A 17,229-nucleotide genomic window follows, 5' to 3' on the forward strand; every position below is an offset into this window, starting at 1 on the left:
ATTGATAATCCTTTTTATGAAACTAGCAAACAAAGATTAGGATTTTTTGAATATTAAAGTATGGTATGCCTCCCTTGTCTGCTTGATTCATGGATGTGGTTTCAAGAGAAGGAACTCCTTATCGACGGTAGATGCCTTCTACAAGGAGATAACTTTCCTTCTTCATGAGAATCCTCTTCTAAGATCTTTGGTGGAAACTCGCTCTCCAAAATATAGCCAACACTGGGAGCCAATGACTCTATTTCCTAGTACATTTATTTCTTGATAGCTACTACCACCATAATAGCTTGCACTTCTTTCTCAACACATGCAACTCCTTGTTGTGCAAGTAAATCAACATCCTCATTTTGATTCCTAGAAATACAATACAATTGCACCTCTTCAAATTGATTAAACAACCTATAGATGACATACACTTTTGTTCTTAGGCTTTCATTTTTGTATGCTCATAACCACTTCTCCATTTGGGTCAGGTAGCACTATCCCTCCTTTTGGTTCACTATCCAAGTCACCAAAAACCTCCATCAATGAATAAGGTGAATGCATTATGTACGATTTTAGGTGCTAGAATGGGGGTATCCTTACTTCAAGCACTTTAACCTCCTTCTCATGTACTTTAAAAGTGAGAATCCCAGCCAACTATGCACGCACACTATCTTCTACTTTGAAAGATTATTGAAACTCTTCAAATATCAACAACCTCTTTGAGATCTCAGTACTAAGATTGATTTGCGATGACACCCAAGAAGAAAAAACTTTTCAGTAAGAATTAAAAAAGATTTTGGTAGTAGGTAGGATCCAAATGTTTTCACAAAAAGCATGAAAGAAATCAGCATGAGTTATGCTTCTATGTAGCCTCTCTCCAAAGCATCCATGACCCTACTATTAAAGTAGATGGATCTCATCTTGGTATTGAGGGTATCTTTTCGTAAAAAGCATCATCAACTATTTTTTATCCACTAAAGAGAATAACACTTTCAACAAGGAGGCATGAATGTTGGTAGTTCTGACAAAACAACTTTGTGTCACAAAAATATTCCTCAAGATCATCTCACCAGGAAAAATAATAGTGACTCCGAGGCTTAGTGAATGAAGTGTGAAATGTAATTCATGTTTTTAATGAATGAGATGACCTCTTTAAGACTCTTAGGGTATGGTAACTTAATAAGAGCCTTTTCCATTGAAGGATCCACCTCAATACCTTTATCGGAAACCATGTGACGAAGCAAGATCACTTCACTCTCACGTGTGTGACAATGGTAGGGATTGAGTTGACCTCCCACGTCATGGAGCTTATTCAAATACTCTACATCATTTAGGTGCAAATATTTTAGAACTAGAAATATATAAATCACCAATGAACATTCTAGTGGACTTTTCAAATAATGCTTGAAACACCATGTTCATGAAGCATTGAAAAGTTGTTGGAGCATTGGTCAACCTAAATGTAATTATTATAAAACCAAAGAAACCCCAAAGGTTTTTTTCAATTGATTATCCAAGGAAATCTTTTTTTGAAAGAATCTTGAGTAGCCATCACACTTAGTGTACTTCTTATGGCAAGGAACCTCATTTAGCATCTCATCATGGAATGGAAGGGAAAAATGACATCGCTTGGTTGGATCGTTGAGGGGGATACAATCAATACATACTCTCCACCTCCCATTATTTCTAGGAGTGAAAAAAATTTAAGAAACCCACTTTTAATTCCTCATTGGATTCGGATAGATAAACCCTGCAACTAGAAGCTTTCTGACCTCCTTGAGTATTGCTTGTTCCTTGATCACTTGTATAGATTTTGTGCTTTATGTGTGGCCTCATGCTTTAACTTGATCTTGTGTTGAATAGCCTCTACTTCATGCACATATGTGTTGTCTTCATTAACACTAGTTTGGTACCAAAAAGGACACTCTAGTGTCCTTTTTTTGCAAATTTAAATAAAATGGTACATGAAATCTAGAACACATCTCAAGAAATTATTTTGCAAAATTATAAAATTTTATTCAAAGTACTTATAGAAATTATAATCCATCACTTTTGATCGTAACCTTAATAGTAGCTACATTCATAAAGAACCTATGCAAAACAACATTCAATGTTTCATTAAAATTTGTACTCTAGCCTAAGAAAAAAATGAGCAGGGTACATGCAATAATTTGTGGTAACTACTTATATATCTGTTTGATATTTTTACAATTTTCATATGAGAAAAAAAAATCCCTTATGACTAGAATTAAATATAGAAAGTCTTGTGGGTCAAATATGCAGCGTTCACAAATTCAATTAACGATCACAAAAAACATTTAGTTGATCTAAATTTACAATGTCATAGGATGCATATATACTAGATCTATGACCCCATTACATAAGGTGATAATTTTTAATGGTTATGCAAGTCACATTTGGTGATTTATGGCATATCCAAAAAACTGTGCATGTTGTAGTTATGATTTTTTATTCATAAAAAATAAGCCTTAAAATAAAGTCCACTTTTGGATTTTTTGATTCATTTCACTTATTTGTATAAAAACACCTCATATGGAGACAATTGGGAGATCTATATACACACTTTCATTAGTTTTTCATAGCAATGTTTTTTTTGGCAAGAAATTATGCACTACAATTTTTTTAAAATGGGCTTAAATTACAAGATTCCTATGAGTTTGAACCCTTGAAAAATGCTTAGTGGATGGGTATTGACCTATAGATACATTATACACCTTGACCCATAACCTCAGTATGTTAATGAAAGAGCCCTTGAAAGACCAAAAATTTTCTCTTTGTCAGCATTTTCAAGATTTTGGTCTTTTGATTATAACAAAAATCTAATCCCATAACTAAGTAATGAAGCTCAAATGCTTGCTATAATAAGTTTTTTCCTATCCATACACCTTGAAATCTATGAAAAATATTATAATATTAATGAGAAGTTATATTCAATTTATGAAAATTTTGTTAAAACTGCACTAAATTTCTATGATTTTTCATCTTAGAACTTATCATTATAATCTTAATTTGGTATTAATTTTGGAAAAAGTAAAAATTGAATATGTTTTTCACCTCATAGTTGACCTAAGATATGAACATGACCTCTTAATGTTTTTTATAGATTCACCAAATAATTATGACAAGTTGCTAGAAAAACAGGACACTTTAGTGTCTCGGGACATTTGAGTGTCCGATTACAGTACTAGTGTTAAAAAATCCTAGAAAACTTCATTAGCACACAATTGAATCCCTCCCTTTCTTCCCTTGTAAGTGTTTCTCAAAACATACCTTCTAGAATCCCTTTATCTTACACACATTGGTCCTCTTGAGCGCCTATCTTGTCCAAGTCTTCACAAGATATTTTCTGGCTGTTTGGCCTTAATATTATCCCTATGACTTTAATGGAATACTTCTGATCTGTAGTGCTACCGCTACAATTTTTGTTGAGGAGCTATACGTCCAATTTTCCTTCATCTCACTTTGGAATGATTCTTGATATAGATCCTGTTTACATTTCTCCTTCATGCTAAACGCAACCTTCTTATAATTTTAATTCCCATGAATCAACTTTTTGCTTTTCCAATCTTGCAAAGATCATATTTTCACTAGTCATGGCCTTCCTATGATAAATGGATAACCATTTCTTGGGGGGCACACTGTGTATAAATTGTGTATATCACGTGCGTTCAAGCACTATTTATAAAAATCCTTATCTATGAATTTTTGACAAATAAAACATATCATTTTCTTATTCAATCTTTTTTTAAAAAAATCAATTCCATTTTATGGTTCCCTTCTGTATGTGAAATTATGATCAAAGGTTAAATTTAATAACACCTTCTATTGCACTCATGTGATAGCCACATATTTATTAAGTGACCCATCGAGAACCATTCCCATTAATATACATAACATAAAGAGAAACCACCTTCTTAATGAAAATTGCCTCCACAAAAACATTTTTGGAAATGTCTAATGGATCTACATACCTAGTATTTGCATGAGGCCCTCGATAATGGTGTTGATTTGTGCACCCCCATACACTTGTCCTTTCCTAATCAGGTTTTCTTGTTTATACAGCATTGAGCTCTCTTGGCTTCTTTGGTCTTCTTCACCTTCTTGCCTTATCCATGGTCACTTTGTGATGTGACTCCTTCTTTCTCCTTCCCATTTACATAGCCACACTTGATGCCATTTGCTTCCATGTTATTCTCCTTTGACTTGGTCACCTCTACTGCATGCACATTTGGCTCTGGCAAAGCTCGAAATCCTTCCGCTCCTCCATGTGGCTAGGTGATCATTGCATTTCATTTCTATAAAATCATGACTTGTACCTTCCCCTTCGTTCTAGATTGAATAGTTCAATATAGCCCTCCTTGGCTTCCCACGAGCCCAAGCAATGTTACATTCTATGCCCAGATTCCCTGAAATTCCAACATTGCATTACACTCCTAGGTCATGGCTCATGTTGTTCTAACTTATTTCCTTGAAAACTTGTGCAAGGTGGATTAACAAGTTGCTCAAACATTCACTCAACTTTTCAATTACCTCAGGCATTTCCTTAGAGGAGGATGTTTTAGTCACACCTCTATGTGTAGAAACCTCTATCGAGAGCTCTCTGTGAGTGCACTTGAGTTTCATATACTTCATGGCAGTCTAAGTCTTGACAACACGAAAGGTGGAACGTGCACCCTCCCATGCATTTACCTTGAGTGTGGAAAATAGACCCTATAAGAGTCTCTCCCTTTTCAAAAATTATGCACCACCCCCAAGGTTAGAAATATTTTTCACCAAGATAGTCCGAAAGATATTGAAACCATTGCTTATAGGTATAGTATTTGTCTAGGTCCTTTTGCATCTAAGCAGCAATATCTTGCCATGGTTTTTCAATGTTTTGTAGGTTGAAAAATTGAAGTGATCCAAAACATCCTTGTGTAGCTTCTTTCAACTTCCTCAGTTAGAGAAGGAAGCAAAGTACTAGAATCTTTTCTAAGGACTAGCTTAAAATTATTTGAGCATTGTTTATCACCTATCACCTTTTTTATACGAAAAGCCATTTTGAAATGGGATAAAAATATCGTAGCATTCTCACCTTTTTTATACGAAAAGCCATTTTGAAATTGGCTAAAAGTAGCTCAACCATGATCTCCAAAAAGGAGAAGGTATCCTGACATTCTTCCTTGGATTTCCATTGAAACAATTTCAAAACACTTTTTGTTTTTTTCTTTTTTATCTTAGAGAAATCCACACATAATGTTTTGCTAGGTTGCAACTTGTTCTAGAACAAAAGAAAAATAGAAACATCCAATGACTAGGCCACAATGGTATTTTTGTCAGAATGGCCTAGTTATGGGATGTGAACTAGGACGCAAGAATATTTTTGTACCAACCATGAAAAGGCCCAAGAAAATACACAATCAATCTTATGTAAAAACATGTATAAAGTATGTTACGATAGATGTATAGAAGAGAGAGGAATATAGGTCGTAAAATACCTTGTTTGCAACTTACAAATTGATTTTTCTTGTTATAATATTATCAAGGATCTTGCATCAAACTAGTTAGTAAATGTTGAAATGTTCCATCACACACACATTCTCTCTGGGTTGTGGGAAATCTTTCACCACAATATTTGGTTACAATTAAAAAACATTAGGCAAAGAAAAAACACTAAAACACATTCACAAAACTAGCTCGAGTGGCACAACTTGATATACAAAAGTCATCTTAAATTCACCAATGGATTGTGTGTGGTTTAGCTAAGAAGGTGCAAAACCTTTGGCTGTCTCATCACAAACACTTTATGAAAAAGTTTTAACGTCAAATCACCAACCCTCTTCCTGAAGATAGTGTAAAGACTAAGATGGTTCATGATAGAAAAGTCACAAATCATGTTTGTAATCTGCTTGTTTTTTGTAGCTGAGTTTGTGATTAAAGAAACACCAAGTCAAAGCCAATTTTATATGAAAATATCAAATAAAAACACTAAGACTTCAAACACGAAACCTCGACTCTCATGCAAGCATAAATCCCATTCAAAACCCAAGTCTCTTTCAAGGAATCAAGTAGCCTTGCCTCCAATTACATAGTCATATCTAGAAACAATTGAAAGGAATACATGAGATTCCACCTTCACAGAGACAAATTTATGTTTTTGCATAGAATGAAGAGATTCTAAATTGAATCCCTCTCTATATTTTCCACAAAAATACCAACTGATGTGTCAATTGTTGAGCAATTTTTCCTCTTTGGACCAAAACTAGGCCATTTTTAGCTATTTTTTTACCCCAAAAAACACACTTTTTGCAAAAAGTCCCAAATGGAGCCAAAAAAACCTAATTTTTTGGATCACTTGCATAATTACAAAAAGCATATATATGCATCATTTTTCATCAATATTCCATTTTGGGTCACTTTTCTTGCAATTTTAGGACGATGTATGTTATACTATTTTTTATGTATGTTATACTATTTTTTATAGTTTTAACCCCATCAATCTTTGTACGCGAGATGCGTATGCTGCGATAAAAAGATTGGAATATGTAGATATAAAAACACATAAACAATATTATCAAGTGGAAAACATGAAACGTCACCACCTCAAGAGCCACGACTCTCATTGATAGTGACCGGAGTACCCGCTTCAACATATATTACAATATGTACATGATTTCTTTTATTTTTATGCATCAAAACATTTCAAAAGTGAAGTGAATTTTTTTTTCTAGATTGTGAACGTAACCACAACATGACATCCACCCCCTCTAAATGTGCACATCCTTCGGTAAGTGCCACAATAGTATTTGTTATGCTTTAAAACTCATGGGTAGACATGATATCTTCACTTTCATCCTCAATTTGTATATAGATAGACCCGTCATCCTCTTCACTATGTTTGCATCAAATGTATCATAATTACCTCTTATTTTAATTAATTTAACCCTTTCTTCTGCAACGGGAATTTTCATTTTTGTCCCATCCAGCTCATGCAAGGTATAAGTTGCACTTTCATGCATATGATTGACAACATAAGGATCAAAAATCTTTTTACAAGATTCCTTATTATAGAGTGTTGGTTTTCAAATCTATTCTCATACACCACCACCCAATAACCTTCTTCAATGGATTTTGGTATGAGCCAATGTCTCTTGTCAAATCGGTCTTTGTTTTTCAACCTTCCTTCCTTTAGTCGACCTTTTGCAAGATCAATGTCTTAGGTCTTCTTCCCAATCTATGTATGTGCAATGAAAGTAGGTTATCTCTACTCATCACATCTTCCCATGGCAAAAACATTAATGTGACAACTACATCTTCACTTGGCATCATAGGTTCTTGACCATACATCAATTGAACTCGCAGATAGCTAGTGACTCAAATATGTGTCGTATGGTCCACCCATGATGAAAATGGAAGTAGCCTTTGCCACTCTATCTTTAAGATTACCTCCACAAACTTTAATTATTGGAGGATGCCCTCTTTCACTCTGTCCATTGCCCTCAGGGTTATCAGCATAAGTTAAAGCTAGTTTGATGCCCATTCTAGAGAACAATTCCATTGAACCATGAACATCCAATCATCCTCTATTTTCACTTATTTTTCACACACATCCATAACGAAAAATCACATATTCAAGAAGGAATTTAAATATAGCTTCTGTATTCTTTGTCTTCAATGCACGCCCTTCAACTTCATTAGACAATTCCTATCTTGAAAGCACCAAATACCTCATTTTCCAAAGTCCCAAAGGCATCGTGACCAAGCCCACAATCCATTTATAATATATGGCCAATGGATAAGAAAGATTTTGCACATAAAAATGCCAAACATTTGAGTACACTTGGCAGGTTATGTTGCCCATACACCTCGATTTCTTGCCCATAAACATTCATGGAAATCCTTGATAATCTCTTGTTGAGTAGCCTTATTTCACAGTTTCCTCAGTGATCTCTTTGTTTAGGATGCTTCCATAAGTAGCCATCCTTCAAGAAGTATCCATTTGATTTTCTCCTTATTCTCTTGAATTCATGCTTAGTCCAATCATTATGTTTTTTCACGGTACTTAAGTAGTGTCCTATCAAGATACATTCATCCCCATATAATTCCTTTTGAAAAGGATTTTGAGTGAAGATACAAAACATTCATGATTGGAAGTTTCAATTCATACCTTGCCCTAGAAACATATCTACCATTGGATTATCCTTCCCTACAATATGATTGAATTTGGGATTCAAGGACTTTATGTAGGTTATCCACCACAATATTGCAATATCTGGAGTTGAACAATTTGTAATCATTCCAAGGAGAGGCAAACAATCAATTTTTGCAACCACTAATACCCTTAATAAGTGATCTTTGTCACATCTCAATGTTGTGGTCACTCCCCATGATTCCCTTTTTACCTACACATAGTCTTGTTGGCGAAAAGTTAGAAGCTTGGCCACAAAACTCACCACTTATCATTCTCCTTCATCAACACCTTTCCCTAATGCCCATCATGTCCTTGCAGGACTCTTGTCCATTGTCACTATGGTAGGTCTTTCACATGCATAGTCTAACTTTCTCAAGGTTGGTGATGAGAAAAGTAACTTCTCTAGCTTCCTCATGGCTCTTCTTTCCAGTGGAACTTTTGATTCTTTCTCAACAATCTATAAAAAAAACCTGCTTGAATGAGAGAGAGAGAGAGAGAGAGAGTGAGTGAGAGAGAGAGAACTTTTATCATGTATATTTTTGAGGTGAGGTGCATGTTAAAGTTATGTCAATGGATATTTGTATTAGAAGGTTAGTAGCTTGAGAAATACTAAAGTATCCACAAGGTGGATTTCATGACAACTCACTATGGGTTAGTCCTCGAGAGAAACAAGAAACCGATGAATATGTGAAAGCTATGTACAAAAACCTACACAATGTTCTCCCATTTACCCTTGACATGCTTTCCACCTCCACCCACCTAGCCATGTAATCTACAACACTAGAAGGTATACTTTTTCATTTTAGCTCTACATAGGGGACCCATTGCATCAATGCCCCAGTTTTAATAGGATTCATTTGCAATTAATAATTACATTGTACCATGCACCATCCTTTTGTTTCCATTTACCTGGAAATTGTGAAAACTTATACACCAATTTTGGGCATCGACATTCAAGCTTGTCCAAGCATACCCCACAATAAAAATATTCTTCATGATTGGATCTTGGGTAAAATTTCCACGACAAGTTTTCTCATGAAAAACTTTTAGAATGGCTCAAATTTCTATAGTTGTTGGTACTCTTCTGCACACTTGATCCCTTTGTGTTTGATAGAGGATGCTTTCTACAAAGAGATAACTTTCCTTCTTCATGAGAATCCTCTTCTAAGATCTTTGCTCGAAACTCACTCTCCAAAATATAGCCAAATGCAACTCCTTGTTTTGCAAGTAAACCAACATCCTCATTTTGATTCCTAGAAATGTAATACAATTTCACCTCTTCAAATTGATTAAACAAACTATAGATTACATAATTTTTTTCTCTTAGGCTTTCATTCTTGTATGCTCATAACCACTTCTCCACTTGGGTTGAGTAGCACTATCCCTCCTTTTGGTTCACCTATTGAACTCACCAAAAACCTCCATCCATGAATAAGGTGAAGGCATTATGTATGATTTTAGGTGGTGGAATAGGGGTGTCTTTACTTCAAGCACTTTAACCTTCTCGAGTAGCACTATCCCTCCTTTTGGTTCACCTATTGAACTCACCAAAAACCTCCATCCATGAATAAGGTGAATGCATTATGTATGATTTTAGGTGGTGGAATAGGGGTGTCTTTACTTCAAGCACTTTAACCTCCTTCTCATGTAATGTAAAAGTGAGAATCCTAGCCAACTATGTACTCACACTATCTTCTACTTTGAAAGATTATTGACACTCTCAAAGTATCAATAACCTCTTTGAGATCTTAGTACTAAGATTGATTTGAGATGACACCCACAGGAAAAAAACTTTTCAATAAGAATTACAAAAGGTTTTGGTAGTAGGTAGGATCTAAATGTTTTGACAAAAAGCATGAAAGAAATCATCTTGAATTATGCTTCTATGTATCCTCTCTCCAAAGCATTCATGACCATACTCTTATAGTAGATGGATCTCTTCTTGGTATGAGGAGATATTCTTGTAAAAAAAGCATCATCAACTATTTTCTTTGTAAGTGAACAATACTTTCAACAAGGAGGCATGAATGTTGGTAGTTCTGACAAAAAATCTTTAACGTCACAAAAATATTCCTCAAGATCATCTGAACAAGGAAAATACTAGTAACCCGGAGGCTTAGTGAATGAAGAGTGAAATGTAATTCATGTTTTTAATGAATGATATTACCTCTTTAAGACTCTAAGGGTATGGTAACTCAATAAGAGCCTTTTCCATTGAAGGATCCACCTCAATGCCTTTGTAGGAAACCATGTGACCAACCAAGATCACTTCACTCTCACTTATGTGACAATGGTTGGGATTGAGTTGACCTCCATGTCATGGAGATTATTCAAATATTCTACATCTTTTAGGTGCAAATATTTAGAACTAGAAATATAAAAATCACCAATAAACATTCTAGTGGACTTTTCAAATAATGCTTGAAACACCATGTTCATGAAGCATTGAAAAGTTGTTGGAGCATTGGTCAACCTAAATGTAATTATTATAAAACCAAAGAAACCCCAAGGATTAATGAAGGTTTTTTTGAATTGATTATCCAATGAAATCCTTTACTGAAAGTAGCTTGAGTAGCCATCACACATAGTGTACTTCTCATGGCAAGCTACCTCATTTAGCATCTCATCCAGGAATGGAAGGGAAAAATGACATCGCTTGGTTGGATCATTGAGTGGGCTAAAATCAATACATACTCTCCACCTCCCATTATTTCTAGGAGTGAAAAAAATTTAAGAAACCCACTTTGAATTCCTCATTGGATTCGGATAGATAAACCCTACAAATAAAAGCTTTCTCACCTCCTTGAGTAGTGCTTGATCCTTGATGACTTGTATACTTAGTAGATTTTGTGCTTTATTTGTGGCCTCATGCTTTAGCTCGATCTTGTGTTGAACAGCCTCTACTTCATGCACATATGTTTTGTCTTCATTAAAAAATCCTATAAAACTTCATTAGCACACAATTGAATCACTCCCTTTCTTCCCTTGTAAGTGTTTCTCACAACATACCTTCTAGCATCCCTTCATCCCTTCATCTTACACACATTGGTCTTCTTGAGTGCCTATCTTATGCTAGTCTTTACAAGATAGTTTTTGGTTGTTTGGCCTTATTATTATCCCTATGACTTTAATGGAATACTTCTCATCTGTAGTGCTACCGCTACAATTGCCGTTTGAGGTGCTATACGTCCAATCTTCCTTCCTCTCACTTTGAAATGATTCTTGATGGAGATCATGTTTACATTTCTCCATCATGCTAAACACAACCTTCTTTTAACTTTAATTCCCACGAATCCACTTTTTACTTTTCCAATCTTTCAAAGCTCACATTCTCACTACTCATGGCCTACCTATGATAAATGGATAACCATTTCTCGGGGGGCTCACTCTGTATAAATTGTGTATATCACGTGCGTTCAAGGACTATTTATAGAACTCCTTATCTACAAAGGTTTTTACGAAAAAAACATACCATTTTATTATTCAATCTTTAAATTTTTTCCTCAATTCCATTTTATGGCTCCCTTCTGTATGTGGAAATATAATCAAAGGTTAAATTTAATAACCCCTTCTAGTGCACTCATGTGATAATCACATAATTATTACGTGACCCCCTGAGAACCATTCCCATTAATATACATAACATAAAAAGCAACCACCTTCTTAGTGCAAAGTGCCTCCACAAATACATTTCTGGAAATGTCTAATGGATCTACATACCTAGTCTTTGCATGAGGCCCTCGATAATGGTTCGGATTTGTGCACCCCCATAGACTTGTCCTCTCCTAATCAACTTTTCTTCTATGTAAAAATATAGAACATGTGCAATATGCTGATTCATTTCAATAGGACCATTCAATTATCTTTTTGTCCTTGTCAATTCATTTTAAAATTGAGGACATAATGTAGGAAATTGAGGCCATGAGATATCAAGACCCTTACCTCTCACATCTTTCAAAAGGTTGTATGGAGCTAGACCATGTCCAAGAAGGATGTCTTGGAGGTTTATAGAGTATTGAGCTCTCTTGGCTTCTTTGGTCTTCTTCACCTTCTTACCTTATCCATGGTCACTTTGTGTTGTGACTCCTTCTTTCTCCTTCCCATTTCCATAGCCACACTTGATGCCATTTGCTTCCATGTCATTCTCCTTTGACTTGGTCACCTCTACTACATGCACATTTGGCTCTCGCAAAGCTGGAACTCCTTCCACTCCTCCCTGGCTGGGTGATCATTGCATTTGGTTTCTATAAAAGCATGACTTGTACCTTACCCTTCATTCTACATTCCATAGTTCACTATAGTCCTCCTTGGCTTCCCACGAGCCCAAGCGCAATGATACATTCCATGTCGATACTCCTTGAAATTCCAACATCGCAATACATTCCTATGTCATGGGTCATGTTCTTCTAACTTCTTTTCTTGAAAACTTGTCCAAGGTGGATTAACAAGTTGCTCAAAATATTCATTCGACTTTTCAATTACGTCGGGCATTTCCTTAGAGGTGGATGTTTTAGTCACACCTCTATGTGTAGAAACCTCTATCGAGAGGTCTCCTTGAGTGCACTTGAGTTTCATTTACTTCATGGCAGTCTCACGCTTGACAACACGAAAGATGGAACGTGCACCCACCCTTACATTTACCTTGAGTGTGGAAAATAGACCCTCTAAGAGTCTCTCCCTTTTCAAAAATTATGCACCGCCCCAAGGTTAGAAATATTTCTCACTCATATAGCCCAAAGATATTGAAACCGTTGCTTATAGGTATAGTAGTCGTCTAGGTCCTTTTGCATATCAGCAGCAATATCTTGCCATGGTTTTTCAATGTTTTGTAGTTTGAAAAAGTGAAGTGATCCAAAACATCCTTCTGTAGCTTCTTTCAACTTTCTCAGTTAGAGAGGAAAATAAAGTTCTAGAATCTTTTCTAAGAACTAGCTTAAAATTATTTAAGCATTGCTTATCTGAGACCACCTTTTTTATACGAAAAGCCATTTTACAATTGACAAAAAATAGCTCAGCATCCTCACCTTTTTTATACTAAAAGACATTTTGAAAATGTCTAAAAATAGGTCAACCATGATCTCCAAAAAGGAGAAGATATCCTGACATTCTTCCTTGGATTTCCATTGAGACAATTTCAAAACATGTTTTTTTTTTTTTAATCTTAGAGGAATCCACACATAATGTTTTGCTAGGTTGCAACTTTTTCTAGAATAGAAGAAAAACATAAATGGGCCAATGACTAGTTATGGGATGTGAACTAGGCCACAAGAGTATTTTTGTCACAATGACCTAGTTATGGGATGCGAACTAGGATGCAAGGCTGTTTTTGTCACAACCATGAAGAGGCCAAGAAAACACACAATCAATCTTATGTAAAAACATGTATCAAGTGGATTACAACAGATGTAGAGAAGAGAGAGGAATATAGGTTGTAAACTACCTCGCTTGCAACTTACAAATTGATTTTTCTTATTATGATATTATCAAGGAACTTGCATCAAACTAGTCAGTAAATGCTGAAAAGTTCCAACACACACACATTCTCTTAGGGTTGTGGGAAATCTTTCACCATAATCTCTGGTTACAAATGAAAAACATTAGGCAACGAAAAAACACTAAAAAATATTCACAAAACAAGCTCGAGTGTCACAACTTGATAGACAAAAATCACCTTAAATTCACCAATGGATTGTGTGTGGTTTAGCTAAGACTGTGCAAAACCTTTGGCTGTGAGAGTTTGTGCTCAGAATCACAAACGCTTTACGAAAAAGTGTTAATGTCAAATCAGCAACCCTCTTACTGAAGATGGTGTAAAGACTAAGATGGTTCATGATAGAAAAGTCACAAATCATGTTTGTAATCTTCTTATTTTTGTAGCCGGGTTTGTGATTAAAGGAACACCAAGTCACAACCAGTTTTACTTGAAAGAATCAATTAAAAACACTAAGATTTTAGACATGAAACCTTGACTCTCATGCAAGCATAAATCCCATTCAAAACCCAAACCTCTTTAAAGGACTTAAGTAGCTGCAGACAGTTGAAAGGAATACATCAGATTCCACCTTCATAGAGACAATTTTATGTTTTTTCATAGAATGAAGAGATTCTAAATTGAATCCCACACACCATTTTGACAAATGGAAACCCTAATTCACTTCCTCACAAGCTCAAATACAGGATTGCAAAGGGGCAGATTACACTACACATAGATTGAGCAACAGCGATGGGAGTTGCACAGTAGGAAAAAACAACAAGTTTTTTTCCCTAAAAGCATTCCTGTCTATATTTTCCACAGAAATACCAGCTGATGTGTCAATTGTTGGGCGATTTTTCCTCTTTAGAGCAAAACTAGGTCATTTTTAGCTATATTTTTTACCCCAAAAAACACACTTTTTGCAAAAAATCCCAAACGAAGCCAAAAATCCCTATTTTTTTAGATCACTTGCATAAGTATAAAATCCATATAGATGCATCATTTTTCATCAATATTCCATTTTGGGTCACTTTTCATGCAATTTTAGGATGACATATGTTATACTATTTTTTATAGCTTTTACTCCCATTAATCTTTGTAGGTGAGATGAGTGTGCTGCGATTAAAATATTGTAATATGTACATTAAAAAAAAATATATATTATCAAGTGGAAAAACATGAATCGGAACCACCTCAAGAGGCACGACTCTCATTGAAAGTGACCAGAGTACCCGCTTCAACATATATCACAATAATATGTACATGACTGGTTTTATTTTTATGTGTCACAAGTGAAGTGAATTGTTTTTTTCACATTGTGAACGTAACACAAAATTACATCACCCCCTCTAAATGTGCACATCCTTCGGTATGTGCCACAATAGTATTTGTTATGCATTAAAACTCATGGTTAGACACGATATCTTCACTTTCATCCTCAATTTGTATATAGATAGACCCGTCATCCTCTTCACTATGTTTTGCATCAAATGGATCAAAATTTCCTCCTATTTTGAGTAATTTAACCCTTTCTTCGGCAATGGGAATTTTCTTTTTTGTCCCATCTAGGTCATGCAAGGTATAAGTTGCACTTTCGTGCATATGATTGACAACATAAGGACGGGAAAATCTTTTTACAAGCTTCCTTATTATAGAGTGTTGGTTTTCAAATCTATTATCATACACCACCACCCAATAACCTTCTTCAATGGATTTTGGTATGAGTCGATGTCTCTCGTCAAATCGGTCTTTGTTTTTCAACCTTCCTTCCTTTAGTGGACCTTTTTTGCAAGCTCAATGTCTTCAGGTCTTCTTTCCAATATATGTATGTGCAATGAAAGTAGGTCATCTCTACTCATCACATCTTCCCATGGCAAGAAATTTAATGTTATAAGCACAAGTTATAGCTAGTTTGATGCCCATTCTAGAGAACAACTTCATTCATCCATCAACATCCAATTCTCCTCTATTTGCACTTATTTTTCCCGCATGTCCATAACGACATATCACATATTTAAGAAGGAAGTTAAATATAGCTTCTATATTCTTTTTCCTCAATGCATGCCCTTCAATTTGATTAGACAATCCTTCTCTTGCAAGCACCAAAGACCTCATTTTCCAAAGTCCCAAAGGCATCGTGACCAAGCCTACAACCCATTTATAATATATGGCCAATGAATAAGCAAGAGGTTGTACATAAAAATACCATACATTTGAGTACACTTGGCATGTTACACAAGGCTTGGCAAACTCAGCGACATCCTTATAGATCCCTTCCCACCAATATCTTTCTTTTACTTTGGTAAATGTTGCCTTATTCCACACTTTACTCACTGATCTCTTTGTTTAGGATGCTTCCATAAGTAGCATCCTTCAAGAAGTATCCATATGATTTTCTCCGTATTCTCTTAAATTCTTGCTTAATCCAATCATTCTGTTTCTACAAGGTACTTAAGTAGTCGCCTATCAAGATACATTCATCCTCATATAATTCCTTTTGAAAAGGATTTGAGTGAAGATACAAAACATGCATGATTGAAAGTTTCAATTGATACCTTGCCCTAGACAACATATGTACCATTGGATTATCCTTCCTGCAATATGATTGAATTTGGGATTGAGGGAGTTTATGTAGGTTATCCACCAAAATATTGCAATATTTGGAGTTGGAAAATTTGTAATCATTCAAGGAGAGGCAAGCAATTAATTTTTGCAACCACTAATACCCTAATAAGTACTCTTTGTCACATCTCAATGTTGTGGTCACTCCCCATGATTCCCATTTTACCTACACATAGTCTTGTTGTCAAATAGTTAGAACCTTGGCCACCAAACTCACCACTTATCGTTTTCCTTCATCATCACCTTTCCCTAATGCCCATCCTATCCTTGTAGGAATCTTGTCCATTGTCACTATGACATGTCTTTTGCATGAAGAGTCTAAATTTCTCAAGGTTGGTGATGAAAAAAGTAGCTTCTCTAGCTTCCTCATGGCTCTTCTTTCCAGTGGAACTTTTGATTCTTTCTCAATAATCTATAAAGAACATCTGCTAGATGTGCACAAAGAAATATTTGAACTTCAGTGACAATTGTATATGTCTCTTTAATGTTTTTGATTGCATCCATCTTTTTTAGACAAGGCCTCTACCATAAGGACCACATTTATGTCCTACAATCAACACTTCATTAACTCCAAATACAATTTTCTATCCTGAGAGGGTAAGCTTAGCTTCTTCCAGCCTTGACAAAATATTATCACAGTCTTCGATATGATTTGAAACAAGCTTATGTCACCCCTTTGAATCCATAGGTTTGTTTTTGTCTTTGTCTTCACAACCTTTGATGGGCACATCATCAAGAAATGGCATTGTGATTTGAGATATGAAGTCACATAGAGCCTTGCTCATCCCATTCACCATATGTGAAACTAAATTCGTTGCCCCTCATGGTTAGGTACACATCCTTACCTGTCCCAAGGGTGTTGTCATGGCTGTAAGATCTCTACTCTCAACATCTAGCTGAAATTGATTGTTTAGATCTATTACCTTTGACAAATGTGTATTTGGATCCAGGATTGGAC

The sequence above is a fragment of the Adiantum capillus-veneris genome, chromosome 9 (assembly GCF_014529385.1).
Source record: "Adiantum capillus-veneris isolate H3 chromosome 9, ASM1452938v2, whole genome shotgun sequence".
In the NCBI taxonomy this organism is placed as follows: Eukaryota; Viridiplantae; Streptophyta; class Polypodiopsida; order Polypodiales; family Pteridaceae; genus Adiantum; species Adiantum capillus-veneris.